Here is an 11,862-nt window from a genome sequence, read left to right as displayed (position 1 = left end):
CCCCATCTGGGATGTGAGAAGCGCCTCTGCCCGGCCGCCGCCCTGTCTGGGAAGTGAGGAGCGTCTCTGCTCAGCCACCCCGTCTGGGAAGTGAAGAGCGTCTCTGCCTGGCCGCCCCGTCTGGGATGTGAGGAACGTCTCTGGAGCGCCTCTGCCCGGCAGCCCCATCTGGGAAGTGAGGAGCGCCTCTGCCTGGCCGCTGTGCAACCTTCCAAGTGTGAAGTGACAGCCTTTCTGCAGGTGTACCCAACAGCTCCGAAGAGACAGCGACCATCGAGAACGGGCCATGATGACGATGGCGGTTTTGTTGAAAAGAAAAGGGGGAAATGTGGGGAAAAGAAAGAGAGATCAGATTGTTACTGTGTCTGTGTAGAAAGAAGTAGACATAGGAGACTCCATTTTGTTCTGTACTAAGAAAAATTCTTCTGCCTTGGGATGCTGTTAATCTATAACCTTACCCCCAACCCCGTGCTCTCTGAAACATGTGCTGTGTCAACTCAGGGTTAAATGGATTAAGGGCTGTGCAAGATGTGCTTTGTTAAACAGATGCTTGAAGGCAGCATGCTCGTTAAGAGTCATCACCACTCCCTAATCTCAAGTACCCAAGGACACAAACACTGCGGAAGGCTGCGGGATCTCTGCCTAGGAAAGCCAGAGACCTCTGCTCACGTGTTTATCTGCTGAACTTCTCTCCACTATTGTCCTATGACCCTGCCACATCCCCCTCTCCGAGAAACACCCAAGAATGATCAATAAATACTAAGGAAAAAAAAAAAAAAAAACTTTCTCCCAGCACAGTATGTAACATTTCTTCTTTTTCAGCAAAACGTCGAACCTTCTCTTTGTTCTTCCGTCATACCAAAGATCACCCAGATTGTATATGTGACTCACATGGCAATTCTTTCTTCCCAAATAAAACATTAAATTAAAAAAAAAAAAGGAAAGAGGTTTAATTGGCTCACAGTTCTGCAGGCTATACAGGAAGCATAGCAGCTTCTGCTTCTGGGGAGGCCTCAGGAAACTTATAAATCATGGTGGAAGGCAAAGGGGGAGCAGGCACGTCACATGGCCGGAGCAGGAGGAGGAGAGAGACGGGGGAGGTGCCACACACTTTTAAAAAACCAAATCTCATGAGATTTCACTATGGCCAAGACAATACCAAGAGGGATGGTGCCAAACCATTCATGAAAAACCGCCCCCCACCATCCCATTGTCTCCCCCAGGCCCCTCCTCCCACACTGAGGATTACGATTCAACATGAGATTAGGGAGGGACACAGCCAAACCAGATCACTGCGGAATGAATCTGGAAATCTCTTCACATCTTTTGTCTGCTTCAAACCCTTCAGAAAGTTCCTGTTGTTCTTTCCATAAAGGCCCATCTCCCCAATGGGGCTGCATCAGCTCTGCCTGCCTCTCTCACCTCCTCCTCTGCCCTCACCTGCTCTGTGTTCCACCCACAGAAGCCTTCTTCGTGTCCTTTGAGCCCACGGTGCTGTACCTCACTTCCAGGATTTTGCACGTGCTGTTCCCTCTGCCTGGAGTGCCTTTCCCTGTCCTCTTTGCTTGGAGACCTCTTATTTATCACTTAGGTCTCAGCTCAAATGCTGTTTCTTTTTTTTTGAAATGGAGTCTCACTCTGTCATCCAGGTTGGAGTGCAGTGGTGCGATCTCAGCTCACTGCAACCTCCACTTCCTGGGTTCAAGCGATTCTCCTGCCTCAGCCTCCAGGGTAGTTGGGACTACAGGTGCCTGGCTAATTTTTTTTTTTTTTTTGTACTTTTAGTAAAGATGGGTTTTCACCGTGTTGGCCAGGCTGGCCTCGAGCTCCTGACCTCAAGTGATCTGCCCTCCTCCGCCTCCCAAGTGCTGGGATTACAGGTGTGAGCCACTGCGCCCGGCCTCAAATGCTATTTCTGCTGGGATGTCATCCCTTCATCTTTCCCCACTAGATGCCCCTACTATGTGTGCCCAAAATACCTTGTGTCTCCCGTCGCCTAGGGCTTGACACCCCCGTCGTGGCTTGTTTCCAGTCCTAGATTGTAAGTTCTCAGAGGGCAGAGACCCTCTGTCTTGATTATTATCATCACCCACCCCTGCTGTCTGGCACCAGAGCAGGTGTTTAATAAACACTGGTGAATGAATAAATGACTGAAACATGACAAAGGAGGCAATAAAGGGAATAAAGAGAAAAACTGAAGAAGAGCTGGGGCCATGGGTCTTTAGAAGCATTAGGAAAAGGCAACACAGTGTGGGGTTCTCAGAAATTTCTGGGGCTCACTGCCCAGTGCAAACCATCTTTGCCCAATTTCATTCTAGGGTGGCAGGTCCCAGAATCCCTTCCTCCCATGCCCACCCTCGATGGGCAAAGCCTCGTCCTCACAGAAGGTCACTGGAGGTGGGGACCTCCCCAGGTCCTACCTGGCCTTCCTCGCAAAATAGTTAATAAGCCCATGGGAAGACAGCATCTTGCTTAGGGAATACAATTCTCCACCAGCCGTTGCCTTGGAGAATGTCTCCCACTGGGCAGAGGCTGAATGACTCCCAGCATCACAAAAGCAGCATCTGACATAAAGACTCCAAAGGAAATCCAACTCTGAATGTACTCATGAGAGCCACCAGGAAATGCTGATGCTGCAGCTTCCCTTGACAGAGAGCCGGAGCTGAAGGACTGCAGACCCAACTCTAGTGGGGGCGGGCCTGCCTTCAGAGCAGGTGATGGCACAGTCTGGAGATTCCGCCCTTGTGGATATGAAAACAAATTGATTGTTTTCTTTCTTTTCTTTATCTTTTTCTTTTCTTTTGAGACCATCTCACTCTGTCACCAAGGCTGGAGTGCAGTGGTGTGATCTCGGCTCACTGCAACATCCACCTCTAGGGTTCAAGCAATCCTCCCGCCTCAGCCTCCCGAGTAGCTGAGATTACAGGCACCCATCACCATGCCTGGTTAATTTTTGTATTTTTAGTAGAGATGGAGTTTCACCATGTTGGCCAGGCTGGTCTCGAACCCTTGACCTCAGGTGATCCACCCACCTTGGCCTCGCAAAGTGCCGGGATTACAGGCATGCCACCGCGCCCACCTGTTTGTTGTATTTCATTGGTGAGTTAGTGAGGGTTTGCACTGAGGCCCAGCTGTTTGTTTTATTTCATTGGTGAGTTAGTGAGGGTTTGCACTGGGGGCACTGCCTGTGTGCGGAACAGAAGGGACACCAAAGTAGAGCGGGGGGCCTGACTCCACCGTGTGTGTCGGGGCAGGTGAAGCCCTTTAGTCTTGCTTTGAGTGACACGTGTGTGTGTGTGTGTGTGTGTGTGTGTGTGTTACAGCTGAAGTCCAAACCACAGCTAGTATCCATCGTAAATAGTATTCATATGCCTCACCAGTTTGTGTGAAACCCAACAGTTCCCTTGACACCTGATCATCCGAGCTGCCACTCGCATGATGTACCAGTGAGGAAAGGTTGGGCTGCAAGTAACAGAATTCTCAAGTGGTAGTAATTGAGAGGGTAGAGGTTTGTTGTTATCATGTTGTTATCACATAACAAAATATCTGACTGGAAATAGGCTACCCAGGGATTTTTTTTTTTTTTTTGAGACAGAATCTTGCTCTTTTGCCCAGGCTGGAGTGCAGTGGCACAATCTCGGCTCACTGCAACCTTTGCCTCGGGTTCAAGCAGTTCTCCTGCCTCAGCCTCCCTAGTAGTTGGGATTACAGACACGTGCCACCATGCCTGGCTAATTTTTGTATTTTTAGTAAAGATGGGGTTTCACCATGTTAGCCAGGCTGGTATTGAACTCCTGACCTCAAGTGATCTGCCCACCTCAGCCTCCTAAAGTGCAGGGATTACAGGTATGAGCCACCATGTCCGGCCTCCAGGGATGGTTTAGCATCTCTGCAATGATGGTTTGTCTTTTTCTCTCTGATTCTCTTTACTGGTCTGCTCCTCATGGTCACAAGGTGGCTGCCAAAGCATAGCTGGCATCAGCTTCTGCCATAGCCACATTCATCCTCCCAGAACCACATTCAAAGACATGAAGATGAGATGGAAGAGAGTATTTCACAAAATCCCTCTGGCAGATTTCCCCTCATCAGCCATGGCTGGCGTATATGCCCATTTCAATGTCAATCACTGACAAAGGGAAGTAGAATTTCCAGAACTGGCTTTGAGTAGACCAGGGGTAGCAAATTACAGGCCAAGGGTCAAATCCAGCCTATCTGTTTATAGTCTTCCAGCCAAGAATGGCTTTGACATTTTAAATGATTGTATGAGTACCTGGTTATAACCTCTTAGTCCTTGGAGCTTAAAATATTTACCATCTGGCCCTTTAAGAAAAGTTTTCTGAGTCCTCACAGTTGCACCTGTTGTCCCAATTACTGGGGAGGCTGAAGCAGGAAGATCTTTGAGCCCAGGAGTTTGAGACCAGCCTGGGCAACATAGCGAGACCCTGTCTTAAAAAAAAAAAAAAAAAAGGAAAATAAAATAAAATGTTTTCCACTTGGCTTAGACCAATTATGCTGTATCCCCTGGAGCTGGAGTGGAGGCCACCTTCCCTGATAGATGACTGGTAATAAGGAAATGTTTTGTCTCATATGACAGGAAGTGCAAAAGTAAGGCAAGCTCCAGGGTTGGTTGGTTGAGCAGCTCAATTTTGCTGTCAGCTGTGTTGGGTGTTATCCTTTAGCTGGGGCAAGATGGGAGCAGCAATTCCAGGCACCACACCCAAAATGACATTACCTTCAGGAGATGTACCCTCTCCTCCAATAACTCTTTTTTAGGAATGAGAAGACTTTTTCTAGAAGCTTCCTTAGCAGACATCCCTTCCCAATAGAGAGGCCCCAGCTAGTTTAGTCCTGCTCACTCTGGAATCAATACATCGCAGGCAGAGGGGGTAGAATTCTCATGGTGGCCTTGGATATGGGAGGAACGGATGTGGGGAGCCACCACCCACTGTGTCTACCGCAGTCCTGGGTGTCACCTCTGCCAGCTGTCTGGTTCTGGGTCACTCTTCTGTCTTCCACTGGGCACTTCTTGCTGCTTAAAATCCATCTTTCATCAGGGCGCTGTGGTTCCATGACTCTAAATGTGGATGTAGACCAAGGATCTCAAACTAGTAGATCTCCGGATGGATTAAGCCTGGTGACATAAAGGCTTTGGCCCACTTATTGTTTAAGATTTAATTAGTTGACAACATGCTAATAATTAATAGATGTTCAGTGTATACCAAAAAAAAAAAAAAGAAAAGAAAAAGAAGAGACAAAGAAAAAATAAAAAAATTGAGAGATTTCATAAAGAAATAAGATTTCTGGCTTTAGAAACCAAAATATCTGGTGATATCAGGCCTGAATTTTCATAGAACAACCGTTAACTAAATAGTGTTGTGGGTGACACTGACAACTGTTCCCCTATTCTCTACTATTTCTTCTCTAACAGATTTCTGACTTTGTTCAAGCTGGTCTTGTGCCCAGCTAAAATGCTCCTCCCATCTTCCCTTGCAGCTAAGGGTGGACAGTGAGTTTTAAGAGGAAGTCTGTTGGGGTTTCTGGGAAAGTCTTGCTTTCCAGATAGATGACCTACCTCTTCATCCGTATTGCATCTTCTACTTTCCTCCCTAGAATATGACCGTGAAGGTCAGTGCAATGGCAGCCATCTTTTAACGATAAGGGAACAGTCAGGTGAATTTATAGAGATCTTGTCCTTACTTCTTTGAGCTATGGAACTTGGCTCAGCAACTTTTTTCTTTTCTTTCTTTCTTTCTTTTTTTTTTTTTTTTGTGAGACAGTTTCCCTCTGTCACCCAGGCTGGAGTGCTGCAGTGGTGCATCCTCAGCTTACTGCAACCTCCGCCTCCCAAGTTCAAGCAATTCTCGTGCCTCAGCCTCCCAAGTAGCTGGGATTACAGATGTGCACCACCATGCCCAGCTAGTTTTTGTATTTTTAGTAGAGATGGGGTTTTACCATGTTAGCCAGGCTTGTCTTGAACTTCTGACCTCAGGTGATCCACCTGTCTCGGCCTCCCAAAGTGCTGGGATTACAGGCAGCAGCAACTTGTTATGAGAAAAAGATAAACCGTAATTTGCTTAAGCCACTCTTTAGTTGGGCTTTCTGTAACTTACATTTTTTCTTAACTGATAACAAGCTGGTGCCCCTTAAGATAGGGTGCACACATTCTAGTTTGCTATCATCTCTGCCATCCTGTCATGTCTATTTGCTGGCCCACTTTACTTTTGTATGCCACCCTCCTGCCCACATTTTGCAGCCCACTAGTGTAGATTTTTCTCTCAGCTTCCCATGATGATAGCTGAGACTATGCTGTGTATACTTTCTGAAGACCTGGGGATAACCAAAGGGAATTAAAACTCAGGGATGCTAACACGGAATCCCAAAAACTCAGGGATGCTAACACGGAATCCCAGGCACAACTGCTTGCAGAATTCACCAGCCAGGCTCTGCACAGGGCCCCTGATTCCCAGCTGGAGGCTGACAAACTTTATATTTCACAACACTGAGCACTTAAACCTTCCTAATCTAGAACTTCTCAATTCCAGAACAGGAACTGAGCTTTAGACTATCCTCATCAAGCCACCATCTCGACACAAACAGGAATAAACCAAGTTGCTTTGAATGTCATTGTCCTCTTCATTCCCTGTTGCCTTTACCTACCAGGGTTCCAAAAAGACATCCCAGAGCTTAGTCTCAGCCCAGCCTTTAAGAAGAGAATGTGCCTCTGTTGTGCTTAGGATCTGGTACTTACTAGTCTTGAAGGGCACTCTTCTTCAGGTACTAGTTCTGAAACTTCTCTAAGGCCTTCTGGGACTTAGCATTAGCCATCTGCTTCTAGATGGGGTTAAATATTGAGGTGGGGTTAAATATCTGAAACTTCTCTAAGGCCTTGTGGGACTTAGCATTAGCCATCTGCTTCTAGATGGGGTTAAATATTGATAATGAAGATATTTGGGTGTGGGCTAAGGCTGCATCGTGGGCTGGTTATGCACACTGCTAGCAGTGTGTTCGAATACCTCATATGAGAAACTATGGAGTGAAGTTTCCAGGACAGTGGCTGGGGAGTGTTTGGGTCTGGAGAACTGGGCTGGCATTACAAGGGTATAGGGAGACACTAACATTTTTTCCTGCCAGCTATGGCAGGGTAGATTTCACTTATTTGAAGTCAGAGTCAATTATCCTAATGAGTAAAGTGGATGGTGTGTCAGGAATGCTTTTGGCTGCAAGTAACATAATACCCAACCAAGAGAGGCTTTGACCAAAAGGACATTTATTTATCAATTATTTTTAATAAGCTTTTTATTTTGGCAGACTTTAAAATTTACAGAATGTTTACAAAGATAATATAGTTCTCACATGTCCTTCACCCGGCTCCCCCAATATAAACATTGTACATTACCATGGGACATTTGTCAAAACTAAGCAATGAATGTTGATATGTTACTATCAACTGAACTCCAGTTTTTATTGGAGTTTCTTTTTTTGAGATGGAGTTTTGCTCTTGTCACCCAGGCTGGAGTGCAATGGCATGATCTCAGCTCACTGCAACCTCCACCTCCCATGATGGAGCAATTCTCTTTCCTCAACCTCCCGAGTAGCTGGAATTACAGGCGCCCACCACCATGCCTGGCTAATTTTTCTATTTCTAGTAGAGATGGGGTTTCAGCATGTTGGCCAGGCTGGTCTCAAACTCCTGACCTCTGGTGATCCACCCGCCTTGGCCTCCCAGTGTGTTGGGATTACAGGCATGAGGCACAGCACCTGGCCCTTTATTGGGATTTCACTAGTGTTTTCCATTCATGTCCTTTTACTGTCCCAGGATCTAATCCAGGGCACCACTTTGCATTTAGTTTATTTATGTTTCACTTAGCAAAAAGTCCTCTGGACATAGGTGGCCTCAGTGTTGTTTCATCTGCTTTAAAAGATTGTGGCAGCCATGCCTTTCCCTGAACCCCAAGGGGATGCATCCCTCCATCCTCTGCTCCATCTGCATTGCCTCAGAAGGAGAGGTGTCCCATTGCCCTTCTACCAGGCCAGACCCCCTCCTGTGTTAGGCCTCCCTCAGTTGCATCCCCCATTATTAGAGAAAGACCTTGCTCCATCAATGACTGCCCTGGTTGCTCTCATTTTCACCTTCTATTTTGTCAAGGTATCCCTCCCTTGCCTCTTTTATCTCAAAATAACCTAAAAACTGAGCACAAACGAAACTCAAAACACAACCCACCTACAATCCCAAATTACTGCCAGCTTCCCCCTTTCTAGAAGTTTCTAGAAGGACTTGTCTACATTCCCTGCTTCCCTTTCTTGGGCAGATGTTATTTCCACCTCCGTCCCTGGTGATGGGAAGAAGTCACCTCTGCTGAAACTGCTTTCTCTGGGGTCACCAAGGACCTCGACCTCTCTAAGCCCAGTGGCTTTGCCTCGGTTTCCACCCAGAGACTTTGAATCTGTGAATACCAAACTTCCAAGCAGGAAAGGACGTCCCAAATACAGCCCATTTGTGGATCCCTTTAGGACAGTGGTTCTTTTTTTTTTTTTTTTTTTGAGACAAGAGTCTTGCTGTGTTACCCAGGCTGGAGTGCAGTGGTGCAATCTCGGCTCACTGCAAGCTCCGCCTCCCAGGTTCACGCCATTCTCCTGCCTCAGCCTCCTGAGTAGCTGGGACGACTGGCGCCCGCCACCACACCTGGCTAATTTTTTTATTTTTAGTAGAGACGGGGTTTCACCATGTTAGCCAGGATGGTCTTGATCTCCTGACCTCATGATCCGCCCGCCTCGACCTCCCAAAGTGCTGGGATTACAGGCGTGAGCCACTGAGCCCAGCCAGGACAGTGGTTCTTAAACCTATCACTCCCCAAAACCATAACACCCATTTCTTTCCTTCCTTCTTTTTTTTTCTTCCTTCCTTCCTTCCTTCCTTCCTTCCTTCCTTCCTTCCTTCCTTCCTTCCTTCCTTCTTCCTCTTTCCTTCTCTTTCTCTCTTTCTTTCCCCCTCTCTCTTTCTTTACTTCCTTCCTTCCTTCCTCCCTCCTTCCCTCCCTTCCTTTTTTTTTTTTTTGAGTGCAGTGGTGCGATCTCCTTCCACTGAGTTGTTAATTACACATGATGAGGTGCACACATCTTAAGGGTACAGCTCAATGAACTGATACTTAGGTATACACTCTTGTAATCATCACCAAGATCAAGAGGTAGATTACTGCAGTGTCCAGAAGGCTTCCTTGGTCTCTTTCCACAAACCACCCCCAAGGAACCTCATCCTGATCTCCAGCATCATAACTTTGTTTTGTCTGCATATAGAATTGCATCTAAATCACCTCTTCCAGGATATGCACTTTATAACTGGCTATTTTCATTCAGCATTATGTCTGCCAACACCCTTTTTCAACAGCAAATAATTATCCCTTTACAATCCTGAAATGAAATCCATAAATGATAGAATCTTTTCCCTTTACTTATGCTTTAAAATCAATATGATGCCTTAATTATAAGGAAGAAATAAAAGTTATTTGTACTAAAATGATATTTATTTTGATATGTGAATGTCCTCATCTGACTTACCTAGAACAGGGGCAGCAAACTGTTTCTGCAGGGAACCAGATAGTGAATATTTTGGCCTTGTGGGCCACGTGGTCTCTGTTGCAAGTCCTTAGCTCTGCCTTTGTAGCTCAAGGGCAGCCATAGACAATACATAAATGAATGGGCATGACTGGGTTTCAATAAAACTTTATTGACAAAAACAGGTAGTGGGCCAGATTTGGCCAAGGGCTGGAGTTTGCAGACCCCTGGCCTAAAAACTGCAGTGAGAGGCCTGTATTGATAGGCAGAATCGCCAAGCATTACACACACTGCAGACAGATGCAGGCCAACTGTATCCATAACTCAAAGAACATATTCAGGCTGTGCTGGTGATGTGATTTTCAGAATGGTGACCAACTCTTAGTAAAGTTCCAAACAAATCAAAGAATAATCTTCTCTTGATTGATACAGTGACTACAGTCCTGGATAATTCAGTGTCTATTAGAATTGAATGGAAAATTCTGTGTGTGTACATAGAAAAGATAGTTGTGTTTGTTTGTTTGTTTGTTTGTTTTTGTAAGATAGGGTCTTGCTCTGTTCAGGCTGGAGTGCAGTGATGCAATCATGGCTCACTGCAGCTTCAACCTCCCAGACTCAAGTGATCCTCCTGCCTCAGCCTCTCAAGTAGCTGAAACTATAGGTGCATGCCACCATGCCTGAATATTTTTAGATTTTTTTGTAGAGATGGGGGTCTCACTTTGTTGTCCAGGCTGGTCTCAAATTTCTGGGCTCAAGTGATACTCCCACCTTAGCCTCCCAAAATGCTGGCCAAATTTTCTGTACGTAGAATCAAACTATCTTTTTTGATCAGATGTGGAAAAGGAGCTGGGCATGGTGGCTCATGCCTGTAATCCCAGCACTTTGGAATGCTGAGGCGGGTGGATCACTTGAGGCCAGGAGTTTGAAACCAGGCTGGCCAACGTGGCGAAACCCCATCTGTACTAAAAATACAAAAAAATTAGACAGGCATGGTGGTGCATGCCTTTAGTCCTAGTTACTTGAGAGGCTGAGGTAGGAGAATTGCTTGAACCTTGAAGGCGGAGGTTGTGGTGAGCAGAGATTGCGCCACTGCACTCCAGCCTGGGCGACAGAGTGAGACCCTGTCTCAAAAAACGAAAAGAAAGTTTCAAAAGAAAATAAAAGTATAAGGCCGGGCGCGGTGGCTCACGCTTGTAATCCCAGCACTTTGGGAGGCCGAGGCGGGTGGATCCCGAGGTCAGGAGATCGAGACCACGGTGAAACCCCGTCTCTACTAAAAATACAAAAAATTAGCCGGGCGTGGTGGCGGGCGCCTGTAGCCCCAGCTACTCGGAGAGGCTGAGGCAGGAGAATGGCGTGAACCCGGGAGGCGGAGCTTGCAGTGAGCCGAGATTGCGCCACTGCACTCCAGCCTGGGTGACAGAGCGAGACTCCGTCTCAAAAAAAAAAAAAAAAATAAAAAAAAAAAAAAATAAAAGTATAAAGAGGTCTCTCATCTACGTAACGTCCAGAGGGCCACTGGGAAGTCACAAGGATGGAGGATAAGTCTTGGATGCCTCGTGCTATCTCACATGTTGCAGGGTATGTAACCTCTCGAGACCCACCCATTACATGCCACTAGTGCCTTCATCATTGCAAGAGCCGAAAAATCACTTCTCCAAGTTTACACAAGGCCCCTCGGAGGACGATGTCATTTCTGCTGGAAACCATGGTTTTGGGTAGGCAGAATGTATGTCATTGTATATAAATGTCACAGGTGAGTGACATTTACATGCACAAGTGAGAACAAATCTCCAGATTGCTTCATTGTACCCCAAATTGGCTAAGATTAAGTCTAATTGAGGAGGCATCCAAGAGATAAGTTAAAATTCCATTTAGAGGAAAAGAAAGAACGTTGCAGTTTTTGTCTGAGCACACTTCAGTTAGTGAACTGTAGAGCCAGTACCCATACAGGTGCTATCTGAGCACACTTCAGTTAGTGAACTGTAGAACTGGTACCCATACTGCCGGGTGCGGTGGCTCACGCCTGTAATTGCAGCACTTTGGGAGACTGAGGTGGGTGGATCACGAGGTCAGGAGATCGAGACCATCCTGGCTAACATGGTGAAACCCCGTCTCTACTAAATGTACAAAAAATTAGCTAGGCGTGGTGGCAGGCGCCTGTAGTCCCAGCTACTTGGGAAGTTGAGGCAGGAGAATGGTGTGAACCCGGGAGACGGAGTTTGCAGTGAGCCGAGATCGCGCCACTGCACTCCAGCCTGGGTGACAGAGCAAGACTCCGTCTCAAAAAAAAAAAAAAAAAAAAAAAAA

This window comes from Hylobates moloch, unplaced genomic scaffold (genome assembly GCF_009828535.3).
Source record: "Hylobates moloch isolate HMO894 unplaced genomic scaffold, HMol_V3 SCAFFOLD_12, whole genome shotgun sequence".
Lineage (NCBI taxonomy): Eukaryota > Metazoa > Chordata > Mammalia > Primates > Hylobatidae > Hylobates > Hylobates moloch.
This window is presented reverse-complemented; position numbering follows the sequence as displayed.